Genomic DNA, 18978 nt, shown 5'->3' on the forward strand with positions numbered 1-18978 from the left:
TTGATACCTTGCAGGAGCCTGCGTTCATAGCAAATCACACCGCTGCTATTCAGTCTATAACTTAGGACTTTTTCTCGTTTCGGCATTAAAAGAGAGCAATTCTAGTTTAAGAAAGAAGGCTGGAGTTTTGCTGCTGAGTAGGTGACCAGGGACACAGAGATGAAGGTGCAATTCTCAGCTCCGCTATCACCTTGCAGTCCTTATTGCTAGGTTTTCTGGCTGTTAAATGAGCCAGTGCTTCCCTTGAATTCCCTTTGTCCATCTTGCCTACTGGGACTGTCAGCTGCTTGAAGAAAGTAATGATCGTTGACCATTAGGGCTGGTAGGGTCCTAAGCATGGCTGTAATATAAAGACTGCTACTTACTGAAGCCGTGGCTTTAATTTCCTCGCTCCAAAGGTGCATCACTTTGTGGTGCTTCATCTTTCAGCTGAAGGGAATATATTTTACTCATGCTCATCTATGCCTGTCATCAGCAGGAGTTTGCCTATGTGTCCATTGGTCATTTTTTTTTTGTTTAATACTGCTAAAAGCAATGATGAACCCCACAGCATTTCTGGCTCAGTCACTTGAAGACGTTCTATAAAAGGTGCTTCACACAACATCATCAGGAAGTTTAACCGCACATTCGAAATGTGCAAAATGGAGGTGCAGCTGGAACCTAGAGGTAAACATTTCATCCACTAGGGCTTAGCTGCTTTATTTTCAAATAGACTTGATGATTTCAAATAAGGAAGAAAAAGGCCTCTGATTCCAAGACAGCTGTTAGTAGCTTTTGCAGACTAAGGTACATTAACCTGAACTTCTGTAAGTATTTAATGGAACTTTTCAGCTCAGAAAAAAGATAAAATTTAAGCAAGACTTTATCTGAATAATTATATTAGTTGTATTTGCTACACAAAAGGATATATATTTACAGGAATATTTAATATATAGGGATAGAGTCACAATCTATTATTCCAGAACTCTGTAGCTCACCTTACTGCCACCTCTGCCAGAGAGCATAGCTGTAACTTCCTCACGGTTTTGTGAAAACAGGACTACAAACTATTCCAGGTAAGCCTTGTAGATGTATCTGGTTTATGTTGCCCTTGACAAAATCACTCCCGTTCCACTACACTGTTTGATTTAACACCACCACCAATAAATTAGGGGTTGTCCTTGTTTCATAACTGGACATACTAACAGAGAAATGCTCTCGCTGAATGCTTTTCTTCACAGTTAGGACCCTGCTGGCCACTTCTTTTCTATTTCTGATTGCACAGACTGTTCACAGTCACATAACATCTCTGTAACAACTCCATCAATTATTTACATAAATACTTCAAAAATTCTATTTTTAAAAATATACTCTGTTTTTATTGCAATCTAATTGAAAACAAAGAGAGCAGCCAGCAGCCTGCTGCTAGGCTAGCGTAGTCTCCATGAGCCATTGCAAAGCACTTCTTGACCTGCAGACAGGGTTTGGAAAGCCAAATGAATTCTGCAGAATGTTTATATAAAAGCATTACGCTCCATAACTTCCTCTAACTGGACTGTCCTTTCATTTATATCTTTTTCCATCAACTCATTTAGACTGACTCATTCCACCTAAAAATAGTTTGGATTTTCTTTATCTTTTTATATTCAGAAAAACTGCACAACATAGATCGTGCCGAAAGGCAGTTATCTGAGCAAACCTACCGTGTTATTCCAACTCGTTCCTTTTGGTGTCTGAAAATCACTGAACCACATATCAAATTGGTATAAATTTACATACCTATGTATGTAAAGGAAGTTCTGTGCAATTCTATCAGTTGAGAATCTGACCCCCACTTTTTTAATCTACAAAGATTACTCTTTAGGCCACAGAGAACGTTTCACCTTCCTTTAAATATATCCTTTTAGGAATTGAGCATAACTGCAGTGGGGGTAATAGAATCACCCCAGATTTATGTTGGTAGTGCTTCAATTCAATCCCAATTTGCTTGAGTTTTAATTTTTCCATGTACTGTTTAATGTGATACCTCAGGGACTAAAGGAAGAACTCTGTAAACAGCAAACTCTTATCCTGTCTGGGACCAGTCATAAGAAAGAAATATAAGCAAATGTAGCTTACTATGCTGTGCCCTGTGATGTGGTCTTTTTAGAGAGGAAAAAATCTAAGAAGGGATTAGAGGAACTTCAGAGGAAGAAGTGGGAATACAGCTGCGTGCTAGAGAGAGCTGGCATGAACTTTAAAGGTAAGGCTTACCCTTTGCACACGTTTTTAGTGAGCACAAAGCTCAAAAATGTTTTGAAACACTTAATAAAAGTGAGAACAGCACAGGTATCATTTACCTGTCCTTTACCTACTTCAGAAAACACATTTCTCCTTCAAGCTATAAATGATTAATATCTCTACTTTTCAAAGAGTGCATCACAAAGTGGCCTTCTGGTTTATAAAAATCATCTTAATATGCATCATCACTCTTTTCTTTCAAGAAAGTCTACAGAGAGCAGCTGTCTGAGCTGGTGATGTTGGTACTTTAAATCTATGCGCAAGTGTCTCTCTGGGAGTTTTGTTTTGGTTCTGTCATTTAATATTCATGAAAATCATCATTAACCAGCCGGCTGAGTGGTCTTAGCATCCTGCCTCCAGACAAAGTCAAAAGCTTATCCCTACCTTGCAGGCCTACATTTTCCACGTTACAAGCTCTTTTGGCTTGGACTTGTATGTCTAAGCTAACAGGATGAAGCAAACGGCAGAAGAAGAACAGCCAGGAAAAATATATAAAACAAGAAAAAGAGGGTGTTCAGCACTTCTCGTTAGTCAATAACATGCTTAAGCAATTAAATTAATCTGACCAGTTAATTATTCATTCCAGCCCATACACCAAGGCTCTGGCAAAGCTGACAATTCAGATGTGTCCACTAATAATAAAATGTGATGGGGCAAAAGGAGAGGGAGAAAATCCTTGCTTTTAAGCAACATGGAGTAAACTGCGCCACCTCAAAATTATTCATAGCCCATTGCGTATCTGTCAAAATAATATATAAATACTAGGAGTACTAAGTAATTTCAGTGTCATTGAGAAGAAATATATTCATGCTAAAAGCAAAATCTGTAATTACATTATGATTTTAATGTACATGTTTTTTCATCAGGAACGTCAGAATAAGCAAATGAAGATCAGCACTCTAGACAATTCAATTACACAACACCCAGCGAAATGCAAGGGCTGCTGAACGTCAGCTTCTCCTGTCAGGTGGAACAAAATGTACAGTAGGTCCAGTCCTGCTGACATGGAGCAAGCTGAAAAGCTGGAGGAGAATCACGAAAAGGAAAGAGTGACAATGAGGAGGAGGGAGTGATCAGTGGAACAAGGAGAATGAGAATAGAGAAGAACCCCCAAAATTAAGCTAGAGAGAGGTAAAAGCAATTTTGATGATGACAGTTACAGCAGAGTACGAGAAGACCACAGCCAGCCTAATTACGTGGTTGGTTCCTGCCTCATTTTGTCAGACTAGAGCAGTGAGAAAAGATGATATCACATTTTAAAGAGAGAAACGTTGGAGATTTAGTTATACTTTATATGGTTCCAAGTGATAAGAAGAAATATATGTTGCATTCTGTTTCTCTCAGAGAAATACAAATTCTGACAGCATCATTATTAGATAGCTCACAGAATCATGCTCATGAAAGGACATGTGAAGTACGAAGAGAGATGCTAGAAAAGTGCATCTCCCCAAGTACAACACAAATGTTTTATGCCAATAAAGTAAAGCTCAACGTAAATTAACTTTGCCAGCAGCTAGGTTTTCCTGCACCTCTAGGGGGAGGAAAGGGCTCTTATTTTCCTTAAGCATGACCAATATGAGGCCTATTCTGACATTATCAAGTCCATGAAGAAAATAATTATTTTATCATCGTTAGTAAAAATTGCCTATCAAGACTGTTGGAGGCTTTGATACCTAAAATTAAAATCCAGGATAAAGGGAGCAAAAAAACTCCCAAAGCAATAGCAGCTCTTGCTGCATACCAAAGAACAACTCAACAAAAGAAAAATCAAAGCATCTTCCTCCTCGCACTCCTTTTGGGAGGCCACATTGCTGGAATATTTCACCTTTTCTCCAAAGCTGTAAGTGTGGCTTTATGATGATGTGTCGTAGGTATTACGTTTTCCAAAAAAAGTGTGTGTTGGTTAGACTTTAAAAACCCACAGGTCTCTATTGGACTGTTTTTGATCTCATCATAGCCACAAGCTACAGTTAATATTGTTTATTTCCTGTCATTTATCAAATCAGGTTTTACCCTCGAGGAAATTTCATTTAAGTACTGCTCCTACTCACAGTTGATTCAAAACAGCTCAAGGAAGTAGGAACAGGAGAGTAAAATATGCAATAATAGGTAACAGACTTAGAGAGAAAATTTGAGAGTTTAATTCCCAGAGAGCAAGCTATTTTCATATAAGCAGAAGTCACCTACAGGCAATTCTGCTTGATTTTAGGAGCCTATTAACTTCGGTATTTATGAAAATATGAAGCTGTTCCTTTAGCAACAACCATAGCAAATGCTTCTTAAGGTGGTTATGAAGCACGGGTATTTTTCTCTAGAAAGCATCTTTAGAAGTAATACAGAAAATTAAATTTACTTCTTACTGTAAATATGCTGCAATGACATTTAAAAGGGCAATCAAAGTTTGCCTCACCTTTCAATCTGCATTTTCCAGAAATTCCCTGCTGGGAAACTTTTGTAAATTTAGTAGTAAATGTAATTAAGAAAGCGTTCTGTTTTCACAGTACTTTTCTTCCCTCATGTTCTCCTAGATGGATGCTTTCATAACAGTTTCTTTGGTTTGCTTCGTTTCTACGCAACCTGCGGTCATAAACCACTTTCCGACTGGTGTACATCAATAGAAACAGAGCGCTCCAGCTGAGCATCGCTGATTTGGACTGTCTTAGAATCCAATCCCTCTTCCGCTCCCGGGACCACCATAATCTCCTACATTATCAGCTTTGCTGTTTTCTGTGGTGCTCAGGAATCTACACGTTTTGCGTCATTTAGATTAAGCTCCAGAAGAGGTCCTCTCTCATTATGAGCATAATTACAGATCAAAATTTCCTCCATAATTCTTGAATTAGAGGGACATTTTCTTAGGACTGAAAATAGGCTGAGACTTCAGAACTCTCTACTGCTCTCATCCGCGTACGTTATTACCCCTTTCCCTTCACATCTCCTTTTGCAAACATTTAACAGGGAGTTCTCACAATACTAGGACAAATATTGTTGCAAGATATGGTATAAGGTAATTAATAATGAACTTTGAAGCAGTCACTAAATCTAATCATTGAAAGCTATACAAAGAAACCGTACTTTGTGATGAGGTTTATTTCTGATTTGGTAGGAAAAAAACCCAACCCCAAAAGTCAACCCAAAACTTTTTTTCCACTTGCATGCCCTTGCTCAAAGGCTTTCACAGTCTAAAATAATAACCATATAATCTGGCTCTTGCACTAAATAACTCTTGCACTTCTGATCATTGTGCTTATATACATGATCAGGACTGGGCACAGATTTTTCACAGAACTAACCTGGAAAAGCTGAACTCCGAGAGAAGAGGGGGCCTTAAAATAGTCAGTATAGCAAAATACAGGTTTGTCTACACTAGATTTTAAGAACATGACAATTAGCACATCCCCTGTTTAGGGCTCGGTTTAGGCTGTTAAAAAAACACTTCTGACATTCTTAAAATTTCACTGTCCAAGATAAAAGAGAGCAAAACTTATTGGAAGACCAAATGCAGTTTAGCTTCTTTAAAGGGAAGTGAAGCTCAAAAATATGATAACAGCGTATTCTGAAATATGATAACAGATCTGTTCATAAAAAGAACTTTTACAAAGAAACGAGAGGCATACCTTCTCAGCTTGTTTTCGCCCAAACGTGAAGTGTCCTTACAGGCCACGCAGAAGATGATTGACAGGAAATAGAGTGAAACCCAAAGTGAAGCTGGGTAGTTTGTGGTCCTAAGAAGCAAAATGGTTCTGAACGTTAACCGAAGACCAGCACGCGTCACCCTCCAAGCCCCAGCCATAAGAAAGACAGGTAAACACTTGGAGCCATGTGGATGCGAACACAAAGGTCAGTATATAATATCAAGGAAACGGCGTGAATGGCCAAGCCAGAAATGCTACGGCTACAAGCAGAGAAGGAAATTAGTGGAACACTTTGCAGAATGACCCTGAAAACATGCTAAGAGCGAAACAGAGGGAGAGAGAGTTTTCTGAATACGGTGCCGATTGAAAAGAGAGGCTTGGATTACCACCGAAGGAGTTGTCTCCTAATGTCTTTTTCCTGCTACGTTCAAGGAAACAGCACTTCACTTTAATTCCATTTTGGTTACAAAGAATGTATACACAAAGATATAGCCTTTCATACCAATATTTTCCCTAAACACTGACGGAAATAAACTACAGGATCTCAGATACTGGCCAACCGTCGAGATCAAAAGTTACACAGTTTGTGTCATGTATATTGAGAGACACAGAAAAAAATCCAGCAAAGTTCTTGAAGACATTAGACTTTTATAAGTCTAAAATTCTCCTGGAGTTTATAATCTAAGTTGCTTTTTAACTTAAAGAATTAAAAAATGTAATATTGATCTAAGGAGACATACTAGCCCACAATACACAGATCAAACTCTTCCGAAAAAAGTGTTAAGAACTGAAGAATAGAAAAATGATCTAGTCATCATACTACCCTGAAACCTAAAGATCTCTGACAAAATCCTTCCCAGCCCCAAATTCCTGTATTATTCTAGGTATATCACTAAACTCTAAATTCTCAGCACTCAAGTCCTTCTGAAATCATCACTTCAGGCTTCGCGCTAGTCTCTCCTACATTTCAGTTCACTGGGAAGCTACAGATGCGCTACGAACTACCATGAAACTCTTTGATACTACACTAATACCAGTCAGAGATCTTGAAGTTCTTAACCGCAAAAGGACTTTCAAAACGTTTTCCGGCACTCAATATTATTGTTCTCACCTCATAATGCTCAAACATAAAGCGGCTGAAAATGTGGATGCAGAAAGATCTTCATTGCTTAAGCAATAGGGCTGAGCAAAACAAAGACTTAGTCCTGCACCCTTGACTCACATAGGGAAAGAAAAGTTCACCAAATGTTTTTCTTTTCGTGAGAAGTTCTGAATGTGTCTCTTAATTCTGTTTCAGAATGAAGAAATGAAAAGAAGTTGCTGATTTTTCTGGAAAAAGGAAAATCTAGTTCTCGTCTAGCTAGAGTTACTGCCAAGTTCAACTGACTTGAACCAGGAACCATGGCGAGAAAAAAAGAAAATGTGTCTATCATCTGGTGCATTTCAATATGCAGCCCACTGCAGTATTTGCTTACGTATTGCAGCTATAGAGAAAGGCACTACTGATTTTAACTTATTTTCTCAAACAATATTCAGTTATTGGCAGTAAGTTATTTAATATAGATCTGCGGGGCTCTGGAAAAGGATGGGGCTGATAAGTAATGCTTTTTTGGTAAAAATGCATTTCTCAGCTGCGGTTCTTGCTGTTATCTTGTACTTATAATCTAGCATGCTGGGAGCTGGCAATTCCAGGAATCGTATCATATCATTGCAATCAGCTGGGCATCAGTGGACAGCTGGTCTTTTCATAGTGACCCACTTATCTTCAGAGATGCAGGTTTTTCCCACTCTGGAAGGCCACTCTTCATTCATGTAAGCAGAGCAAGAGAGACATCCAGTGTCTGGCTTGTTTAAGTGTTTTTTTAAGCTAACTTTAGAGACTCAGTGATGTTTTTATGTATTCCACTTTCTGGTGTATGCAAGAAACCATACATACACAAACTTCTAGAGATACAGAACTAGCAAAAAAATTTTCCAGTGGCTGAAGCGCTACTGTCGTCTCTGCTGCATATTTTTCTTGCAGCCTACAGACTTCCTCACTGCATAGTCCAGGTCCCATGCGTTGTTCTCCTTTTTTCTCTTAAGTTTATCTCTATTATTTTGATTCTAAATTTATGTGAATCGGTAACTTCCACAGAACTGCAGTGATCTGTGTCAACTCAGAATCCCATTCTAAATGTCTTGCCAGTCAGACATACGCTTTTTGCATCTACAATCTTCTATGCAAATATTCTCTCTAACCTTAACTCTGCTTGCACCATTTAGCTTAATTTGTACGGTAAATAGACTTTGCAGTTTTACTGATATAAAATGCCAGAGAATTTAATGTGGTAAATCCCGATATTCAGCAGTTTGATCTTGTGTGTAAGAGTAGGGAGAAAAAAATACCAAATTAATCAGTAAAATTAGCGCTATATACAACTTTTAATATCAAAATAATTTCTTATCTTTACTATCACATCTAAACTATTTCTTGCATATAAAAATGTAACTTCTTTGGAAAGATGAATCAGCATAAAAAGGCTTAAAAACTCAAAAAACAGAAGCCAGGATGAATGAACAGAAGAGAAACACAGGAATAAACTTCATGACAAAATATAAGCAATATTAATGTGAAAGAAATTTATTTGCAAAATGCTACTTTGTCACTGATGCATGTTAAATATTTATTTTTTTTAAGGGTTTGCTCCCTTACAATCTTCGAAGATATATAAGAAAAGTTCTCATGAGAGAGTAAGGAATGGGTCAATTCCTCCAATTTAATAAAGAATTGAAGACAGGCAATTGCTATCTTCACTTACAACGACATAGGATGAGATGGTGGCTATGAACAAACTTCCCAGCTTCTGGAGAGAGTATTATATGCAGCCAGTGGGGAAAAAAACAGATAATATGATGTGATGGCCTGAAATAAGCAGAATATGCTACTTATAAAAATATGAGGAGTTTGGCTCTTTTCTTATCACAAATGGTGTGGAAACTCCAATACACACAAGCCAAACAGCATATCAAGCTGCAATAGAGTTATTTCCAATATATATTAAAAAAAAAAAAAAAAGGGAAGGAAACTCAAGTCTTATACTGTGGCCTCTGCTAAACTGCTAAAACATTTCATTCAACTACGCATTTCCTTGCAAAGTTTTTTAAGGAAAAAGAGAGAAAAGAAAGCAATGTCCACCAGGTAATTTTTGTTGTTGCTTAGAAAAAATTTCTTGGTATACTTTTTGTATCAAGATTAATTCTGTGCTTAAATGAAATAAAACATTTCTTGACTACCAGCTCTCCATTGAACTTGATTTCAATCACTAACACCATTCAAATCTACTTTCAGAAAGGCTATAAACCAATATATTCATGAATTTTTTTCTGCCTGTAACCTTTGTGTGACTGAAAAATGAGAGACAATAATTTTCTGTTATCATTTTAGATCATATCTGATGTCACTGTAAAGCCAGAGGGCCTCCAGTGAAGCAACGGAGCTACATCAATAGAAATCCAAAGCTGAAATCAGAATATTAGGTTCCGAAAATCTAGTGCAGTCTCTTTACTATTAGCCTTTGGACAAAGTTCTAGTTCTTTAAATATTTTATCAAAATATTGCTTTTCTTCTTCTGTTTTTAAAAGAGGGATCTAAGGAAGGCAGGATAGGTGGAATCTGGAGTATTATTAGATATGCTGCAGACGTATTTTCATTTTGAAATCCTTTTTAAAAAAAGAAATTTAAAAAGAGGATGCATCTTGGACTAGTTGTAAGGCAGAGCTGTTGATGCTGTTTAACCTTAGGGATCTAACTTAGGTGCCCAGAGAGCATCCATAATCAGCAGAGCCCAACAGGCAATTCAGAACAGCTAATTCAGGAGCGTGTATTCTCCCTACTGACTATGTGAGGGCTATTTGGTTTCAATATCTCGTCATCTAAGGAGGGATCAAACAATAACAGCTGTTGGTGAACACCGTCTACAGTTCAGTTACGCAGGTGGAGGCCCACAGCATTCATCTGAGATGCACAGCTTCATCTCAAGCCTCATTAGCGGCACCAGGTCAGTTGTCAGCAAGCGTCATGCCTTGACACGACTGAGAAGGGATGTTTACTTGAACTAATGTTTTTAGCTATAGAGGGTCTCATGTGTGCTGGACCACGTGTTAAAGTCTAAGCAACACTTCCGTGGCTTAAAAACCTGTAGGATGCTGCAAAGCTGTATTATATACAAAGCAAGCCCTTGAAGCAAACAGCAACTTAGTACAGACTTAGCACAGGCACAGGAGAACGTGGATTTTCTGACAAATCACAGAACTTGCATTATTCCTACTTCCTCCACAGCAAACCCTTCACTGAGGCAGTTACAGCAATACTTAGTAACACATCCAGCTGTAGACCCTCTACCAGACATGTGCCACTGCCCCCTCCCCAAATTAGCTTTGAGCAGAGTTAAATAAATTGTTCAGTTCTCTCACTCAAATGACCTAAGCTAAGGATTTGTCCACCTGCCAAGTCTCGAACAGTGGTCTTAGAGACCAGCGAGACAAAAGCACTTTTGCTTCAAAGCACTTACAGACAAATCCCAGGCTTTTCGCCCATTCACAAAAGAAAGCCAAACTGTCGACATAGTCAGACATCAGCGGACAACAAATTCGGCATCCATTTTAAGGTCTAGTCTGTGGTATGTCAGAATAACATTACAGCAACGTCTTGTTAGATAACAATTTGGTGATGAAACACAAAGTCATTGCATATTCCAAGCCCGGCTCTTGCACACATGTAGAAGTCATGCATTTCAGCAGGATATTCAGAATATTGATGCTGGGCTTAGTCTTCCATGAGGCAGCTTTGCCTACAGACTAACAGGCAGATTTTAAGTTGCCCTAAGTGATGGCAACTGAATTCCTGGTGATCTTTCCTAAAGGCCACAGAGCAATCAGTGTCCATGGTTAAACTGAATCGCTCTGAGCCACATCTACTAGTCAGTGGAGGCTCCTTCTGGAAAAGAGCTCACAGATGAAAACTTTTCTGAGCGTTAATGGTGTAATTGGGCAACAGATGCTGATTCTTCCTTTGTACAAAGTCATCTTCTCATCAGTCTGGACTCTCATGAAAATCATGGACTCTTACCAAATTGTTGTTCTCTGAAGATTAAAAGTCCCTCAGACTACTGCTCCACTGAGGAAAAAAAAGTGACGCTGTCTGGCGTTGACACTCAGTTTCCTGGGAGAACTACGCTTCTTCCTGGGGAACAGTGGAGAAAAATGCATGTGAGTCTTTTTCTATCAGAAGAGTTATCAACTATGAACTGGGTAACTGGTGAAGTTATGACCTAGTCCTCTATAGCATTACAATTAGGCGGACACGAGGCAGCACTTTTAAATTATTATTACTTTCTAGTTATTTAAAAATAATATTTTTTTAATTTAAAGTTAAATCAATAACTGATCAAACGTTAATTAAACAATAATTTAATAATTTAAGGCTGAATGTGTTAACAAAACATATTCTAATACTCTACATATTCGAATTATATGAAAACTAAAGAACATTTGAAATCTGATTTTTTCCTTAGCTTCCATCCTGCTTTGGAATCTGTGATACTGGATAAATATTGATTCTGTGTGATTCTAAAAATGGTGCGCTACATCTGATGATCAGCTCACGCTGATTTTTGGCCAAAATGTAAAAAAAAAAAAACAATTCTGAGACAGGATCCTCCCAAACAGGTTGGGGCCTATTGTACTAGGCAATGTATTACTATTTTTAAGATTGTACACTCTGCACCGAAAGCCATGTTTCCATCGGCAGCCCTCTAACACTGTTATTATTGTCACTTTGCTCTCCAGATAGAAAATGGCAGGGAAAAATGACATCCAGAGTTTCACCAGAACTTCACAGTTGAAAGAGAGTGGCAGCTCAAACCTCAGGACTCAAGGGCTTTTACTTTTCCAGCAAGTATTCTTCCGCTCATAAGTTCAAGGAACAACACGTAAGCATGGGTGAGGCAGCCAAATAAAACTTAAAATAAGTTAAGCCTGAAATTGAATTATGCCAGCTTGGTGCCACCATCACGGTGCAGAACCGTCTGCCCAGCTTCTTACAAAGTTCCTCTGTTAAAAAATTCTTTCTAAATGCTCTCGTTATCATTAAGCAACCTTTTTAAAGGAAGATGGTTCTTCAAGGATAGCATTACCGTGTGAACAACATAGAGAAGGAGGCGTAGGAAAACGCACCTCTTCTGAGACACGGCGGCCCAGCAGGTTGATTTGCCACTAGAGGACAGCGTAGCATAACCAACGGGAAATACCGCACTTGGCACGGGAGCGCTCACGACCGTAACCCTGCCCACACATCTGAAGACAGAGGACTCTGTGTAGGGGAGCGGGGAGGCAGAGAGCAACGGCACATTTCTGATTTCCTGGGGTGTGGATGGGAGCACCGACACACAACCAGAGCAGTGAGGGCGTAGCCGGCGAGCCGCGCAGGAGCGCCCATCCGAGGTGACGGTCTGCGCTCCTTCCTTGGGCTGGGGGTTAAGAAAAATGCGTAAAGACTTGTCACACTGCTGCTTGGCACACGTCTTAAAATGCTGTCTCCTTTTCACTGTTTCTCTTACTCAGGCGAAATGGCATCAGCTTTGATGGGAAAGTCGCCCAAGGGAGAACTGAGTGAAAACCCGAGAAAGACTTCAGCAGCTGACCTGTTAGCAGACTGTTAAGGGAACTGAAAGGATCAAAGGGTTTTTATAAAAAAAAATAGATGTTAATAAAGGAAATGTCAGGGGATATTTATTGTTTTTTTATTCTTCAATATCTTTACCTTCTCATTTCCGGCAAAAACTGGGAAAGAACTGGGACCCAGTTGTGTTCCCATTTATGCTTCTGAGACAGGTCATTGACTTCAATGTAGAAGTTCCCCTCGATTTCTGAGTCTGAGATGAGCCTCTTTCCTTATGGCCCAGGTGAAGTGAGCTTAACAATTTCATAAAGACATTTAGCAGGTATCTATCTGTATTGTGCAACGACAGCACTGTGTACTCGGGCAGTAACTGCACAGGAAGACCTTAGGCCTGGAACAAGAGAAGTGTTACAGGTGAGCGCTGCCTTTGGTGTGCAATGAGAGATACAAGCGGACATTTTCTTACCACATAAGGCAGAACTTCTTGTCTCTCATTAACTTTCTTTAATGGCCAAATTAATTTGCCCAAATTAATGAAAAATATACACCACAGAAACATAACAAGCACATACAAAAATAAGCAACATAAGCTGGCAGAAGGAATGGTCCCCTGCTAACATGCAGACGACCTGGGCAGTGACCTGAAGTGAGAAGAGCTATTTAAGCTACTTAACTATTCCAAACTGACAGAAAACATGCTAGGATCTTGGTCAAGTTGCTCCAACTCTCTCTCTCTATATTTTTCCATGTATGAAATGAGAAGATGCTTACCTAACTGTGAGAATTACGAGTAGAAAGCACTGGATAAAGAGCAAAATCTTGCTATACTACACTTAGTTATCTCTTTGCCTGCAGGAACTACAGTCCTGAGGAAGCTGAAGAGATACACAGGAAAGAAGTGAACATGCCTGGCCACCTAAGTCCATGAGTGCTGATTTACAGCACTCATTGATAGCAGAACTTAAGGAGAGTACCTGGGAGGGATACACATCTGTGCAGCATGACAGGCCATTTGCAGCATCTCCTGCTGCAGAACTGCCCGGGACACAATGGAGAAAAGGACTGTGAGATGACTGCACTGAAGGACAACAACATACAGAAAATATCAGTGAGTTTTTTTTTTCCTCAAATGAACAAAGCTACATTCATTCCCATCTAGCATAGAGCATTGTTTCAGAGTTTAGGGGCAGTCAGGTTTCTCTTTGATCTATTATAGAAAAGAGGGATCTGAATGAAGGACCACAGGCATTCAGATCTAGGCATCTGTTCTGAGCAGCCGTGACCATCTGTAACTCAGCGATTCCCGGTGAAGTTAGTTACACCCTCTTTCCTGCTGCTCTGTGCCAAAACAAGGTGTATTTTCACAAATGTGTCTTTCAGCAACAGTATCGGCTTTAACAGCTTGTTCCCTCCAGCTTATTTCCACCTTATACCACAACCTTATTTGTGCCAGGACAACCTCTTGTACGGGCACATGATGAATTGTACTGAGGAAAATAACCCAGGAAAAAAGATTAAAAAAAAAAAAAGATTCCTTTGCTGATACAATTCACTGTGCAGTCACACAAACTGTTATACTGGCAAAAGTGAGTATGTGGGCAAAGGTGGGAAGCAAGCAAGCATGAACAGCTACTGGTTGGCACTACTGCCAGAAAGAAGTATTTGTGAAACCACAGCCTCAGTGAAAGCCGAACCTGATTCTTAATCACTACTGAAGCATATTTAACTTTGGTGCCATCTGAAATGGTCAGCTCTTAACATTTTTACCCTGAGCACTTAGACAAAATTCAGGATGCTGGAGGCCTTTCCAGTTAGAAGGCCCTGGTACAGAATTTTACTCTGAAACGGTGACTAGTTCAATTGCTACCAGTTTCACAAACAATAGTTAGCTTTAATTATTATTTTTAACCATCAGTATTAATTTATCATTTTAAGATATCCCGTCTCGTCTCATGCCTCTTACCCATTTCCACCCTGCTAACTGCACTTGGCACCTCATCAGTCACAGTGCAGCTGCACACGTTGTTGGATCAGCCTGCGCTACAGCCGGGGAGCAGGAACGAGTGACCAGGGCAGGAGTGGGAATTTTTTACAGCGGCTCTGCTGCTGAGAGCACAGAAACTCTCTGCATTGATGCCAGCCCCTTTTAGGAGGCTCCTGAGGACGGCATCCATCCCACTGCACTCTTCACCGCTGTTTCAGCCTCTCTGCTGTGCCAGCTACAGGTACGCGACCTGTTTGGGTACTAGCGCTCCAGCTGAAGGGGTAGAAACCTCCCACAGAGAGAAGGCAGACACAAGAACTGACTTCACTTTTTGTTTAGTTTTCAATCTACTTACCAGTTGTGCTTTCAAGATAAAACTAACAACACCTTTTACAGAGTCAGGTATTTTCCAGCTGTGCCAGAATCAAACAAATGAGACAGCTTTTTGCGTTCAGTGCCCCCAGCCTGTAAAAACAGGCTGCTAGCCCAAGGGCTCTTGCTCAGCTTTTCTCTGAGCTTACCCAAGATATGCTTCACGCGCCGCGGTTTTTCTTTTTGCTTCCCCAACACAGCTTTTTCCCTCTGCATACATACTTCCCCACTCCCAAGACTACATAGTATTGTCTGTTAGCCCAAATTGTTCCAATACCCAATAAGCCTGCACTTACTTTTGTTTAGAACTGGTGACAAGTGCTTGACTGTCTTTTAAACCATAATATAAATTTTTTTAACATAAAACTACATAAAATAAGGGGTAGCAACAGAACCTCCTGGTTTCAGGAAGGTCACCCCAATATTTAATAATGGAATATTCAGCCACATGTACAAATATATCTCTTTAATCCATCTGCCTCTTCCTTTGGATAAAATTATATACAGTACAAACAGCTTAAATTAGTCACAGGGGAAGAGAATTTATACAAATAATTGTAGAAACATATTTAAGGGGAATCAGTTGTTCTTATTTTTCCCCTTGAATACTGTAAAATTTGACCTCAGAAAGAGATAAGCACTGTGCCTATTCAAAGGGGATAAAACAGCGTTCAAGATCCTATATTTCATAATGCATGCACATTCAATGCTAAGTAATAATAGAGATTAGGATTAAATCTTATAGTGGCACGCTTCTCTCCCTTCTCATTCCTGTCACTTCATATTGAAAAATCAAGTTTTAAAAGCTTCTTTTAGCTGCAGGAAGCCTAGTGTCTGCTAGAATGAAGCAATAATGAACAGATATGTTGTAGGGTAATTCCAAAGATGAGCATTGCAAAACTTTTGAAATTTGTTCAATTCCGTATAAACCAATCTTAGCCTGAAGAAGAAAGGCTGAAAAATAGTTAAAAACAGTTCATTTTTGCTGGAAAAAAAAAAAAATCTTCAGGATGGCATTATGAGAATAAAGTTAGGGTGCTGAAGTTAGACAGAACCCTTGCGTCCAGCAGAGCTTCCCTTTGCTCTGCTCAGGTTTACTTTTGCTGCTGAGGGCACCAGGCTGGCATTCCATTTGTAGGTGTAGTAAGAGAAAACCAAAGCAGAGCTCCCTCAGTACAACATACACCTCTCGGCTTGGATGCCTACATTAGGCCACCTAAAGGTCAGAGGAGCTGCAATTATGCAATTATACTCTTTGTTAGAAGAATTCAGAGGCCTCAGTCTTGAAAAATATCAAAGAAATTGCTTAGCTTTCAGTTGCCGACTGTCATATAGAAGCTTAGTAGCTTAGTGCTAGATAGGACCCTACATACAGATTTGGCTTCCAAGTACTTTAAAGCAGATTTACTGGGGCTGCTCTCTCGTTCTCTCTACTTCACTCCAAGTAGTAGTGCCGGTCATGTGATGATTTAATACACATGCAGCCCCCTTTTTATATCATAGCTGTGCCTGGGTCTGCAATACCCAGTTTTGAAGTTTTGGACTATGTGATTTTTGTGAAGTAAGCTGGCTGCCTCAAGTGGAAGAGCTCTCATCTCTCTAGCAGACGGGGGTTCACATCAGGATGCTTTGCATCAGTAGTGACATCTGGGACTTCTGTCTGCTCTGGCTGAAGTTACAGGGAATCCTCTGTTTGGTTTTAATGCTCTGTTAGTCTTAGCAAGAAGGTTTCGTAACAATAGTTTAAATGCCTAAGCTGGTCTGAACAGCTGTTTCAGCCCTGAAGGCTGCATTTCCATGCGAGAACTGAGATGCTGTCAAGATAGCATGAGGAAAGCCTGCAGCGGTACAACACACACCGCATCTGTGCGGGGCATAAAGTGTCACTTCCCTGAACTGCTAGCATGATACCTTTTCACAAGCATGACATTCTTTGTTTTCTGGAAAAAAAGGGGGGAGAGGGAGGAGAAACGATTCTCTTATTACCATATTGTGTTCCTCATGCTGTCAAATGACCTATCACACTGTGGCGAAGCATGTGAGGTTGGCTAAATCCTTCTACGTTATATAATTTGGTTCTAACAGAACAAGCACCACAGGTCTGTCACATTAGCCAAATGACTGAGCAGTGTGCAGCATTTAAAAACAAGTCAACTTCGTCCTGGACAGTCCTAAAAAAAGAAACAGACTCTTCCACCATCCTCATTACAATCTTTGCTAGCTATTTTCCTTCAGATTTTTATCTGAAACGTTTTCCCTATCTGCCCTCCTCAAACTCCAGCTGTGGGAGCTTTCCTGTACCCAGTGCCAATGACAGGAGAGCAAGAGAGAGAGCTGCTCTGGGTCACACGAGCGGTCAGAGAGGCCCCCAGACCCAGACCCAGTGTCATCCTATGCAACTTAGCATGAATCTGGAGTGGAAGCATGTCCCCAGGCTATGAGGACACTTGCATGCAACCACAGCAACCAGTGAAGGGAGTGTGCCCTCCATCTCATGACTTACAGCAATGGACATGCGCCCCACACCCTACTTTTGTCATGCAAACACCTGTATAGCTAAATTCCATCTCACAGACGTTGGTGGGAGGCCGACGTTTGTACTGAATGATAACTTAGCGGGGGAATTTAAAAGAACTACGTAATTTTCAACTCAAGTCCATGAAGCTGTATTACGACACTGCTTCTGTTTAACTGATTTGCACCCCAGCTGGTGTCTTTAAAGTCAGGTTCCCACAGAGGAGCAGATGGGAAACTAATACAGGAAGGTACAATACAAATATGTTGAGCACAGGTGCCTGTATAGAGTGAATCAGCACATGATTCATTCACTTTCAGAAAGCAGTTGTGACCTTTCCTCTGACTACTTCCTCAATCATACTGCGCACAAATATATAAAACATAGAGCAATTAGGAACCAACACATTGTGGTAATAATAGTAGCTCATCTTGTGATTTTTTTGCCGTTGTGCTTATCCTTACTACATGCTCTATCAAACATTTGTGTCATCTTTCACTATCCTATGACCAACTAACCAAACTGACTAAACCACGCGTTGCCCTCCATTTTGAAATGAGTGAAAGCACAGAATACTTAGAGTTTTGAAATATTAGGTCCCTATAGGCCTCATAAAGAGAGATTTTTTTTTTTAATATTATAAAAGGAAACATTGTTATAAGAATGAAGAATATACCAACCTGTAGATACAGACTGTAGCGCTAAATTTTAAAAATGACATTTATCTGTAAAACTAAATTTCCTTTCTCTCACAATGTAAAGCGGAGCTCAAGCAAGCCTGTGCCCAGACATTAAATTTTGTCTATGAACTTGGTCTACATTTAAAATTAGGGAAAGTGAGATTAACATGCTACCACATTTGTCCCCAGATGTCTGCACCACAATGCGTGTAAAATTGCAGGCATAAAATGAAACACTAGACCAAAATTCTCTCAAGCATCTACTTGCAATATCTTGTCTAATTAGACATTTAGAAATAATTAATTAAATATTGGGGGAACCAAAAACACATGGTGATACACACAAAGAGGAAAATATATTTTAAGTGCTTTGCAAAGGTTTGGCAGGAGGATTGACATAGCACCCTTATTATCCAAACCCAAGATCAGCAGAGTTGAGATGGAGGGGAAAGATCAGAGTCATAATGGGCTCTATCAGGATATCCTACATGTAAAGAAACACAAAATAAATTGGAGAAGCAAAGGCTAAATGTATTTTCAAGTGACATCATCCTGCAAATATTTTGCTAATCACAAAAAACAGTGCATTTTTCTCATAGTATATAAGATTTTGTAAACTGGTGCTTCAATGCAGCTTTCTCCCCCCCCCCCCCTTTTTTTTTAGAATTGTGGACAAGTTTGACAGCTAAAGAGGTGAAATCAGTGCAGTGATGACTGGCAATTGTTAATGATCAGGACTTTCAACCACGTAAGCTAGATGCCTGTTTCCCAACACTGCTGTGGGTCACTGCAAAGCCATGGAACAGCAGCTCCCTTTTCCCACGTGGATGTGGCACCAGTTTGCACGACCAAGTGCCTAACACTGACACTGG

General features: G+C 39.8%; 1 long non-coding RNA gene across 7 annotated transcripts in view; it reads right to left on the reverse strand.

The window, feature by feature from the left end:
• LOC138066851 (uncharacterized) overlaps positions 1 to 18978 on the reverse strand; it is a 60554-nt gene that overhangs the window by 6455 nt on the left and 35121 nt on the right. For 4 of the 7 annotated variants that reach the window (XR_011140413.1, XR_011140414.1, XR_011140415.1 and 1 more), the window contains 2 exons: positions 11005 to 11118; positions 5877 to 5984 (listed from right to left, as the gene is read on the reverse strand). This is a non-coding gene — a long non-coding RNA (uncharacterized lncRNA). Of the gene's footprint in view, positions 1 to 5876; positions 5985 to 11004; positions 11119 to 12110; positions 12404 to 12696; positions 13091 to 18978 lie in introns of those variants that run through there. The other 3 variants (XR_011140418.1, XR_011140417.1, XR_011140416.1) reach the window with 3 other exon arrangements.

Source organism: Struthio camelus, chromosome 3 (genome assembly GCF_040807025.1).
Source record: "Struthio camelus isolate bStrCam1 chromosome 3, bStrCam1.hap1, whole genome shotgun sequence".
Lineage (NCBI taxonomy): Eukaryota > Metazoa > Chordata > Aves > Struthioniformes > Struthionidae > Struthio > Struthio camelus.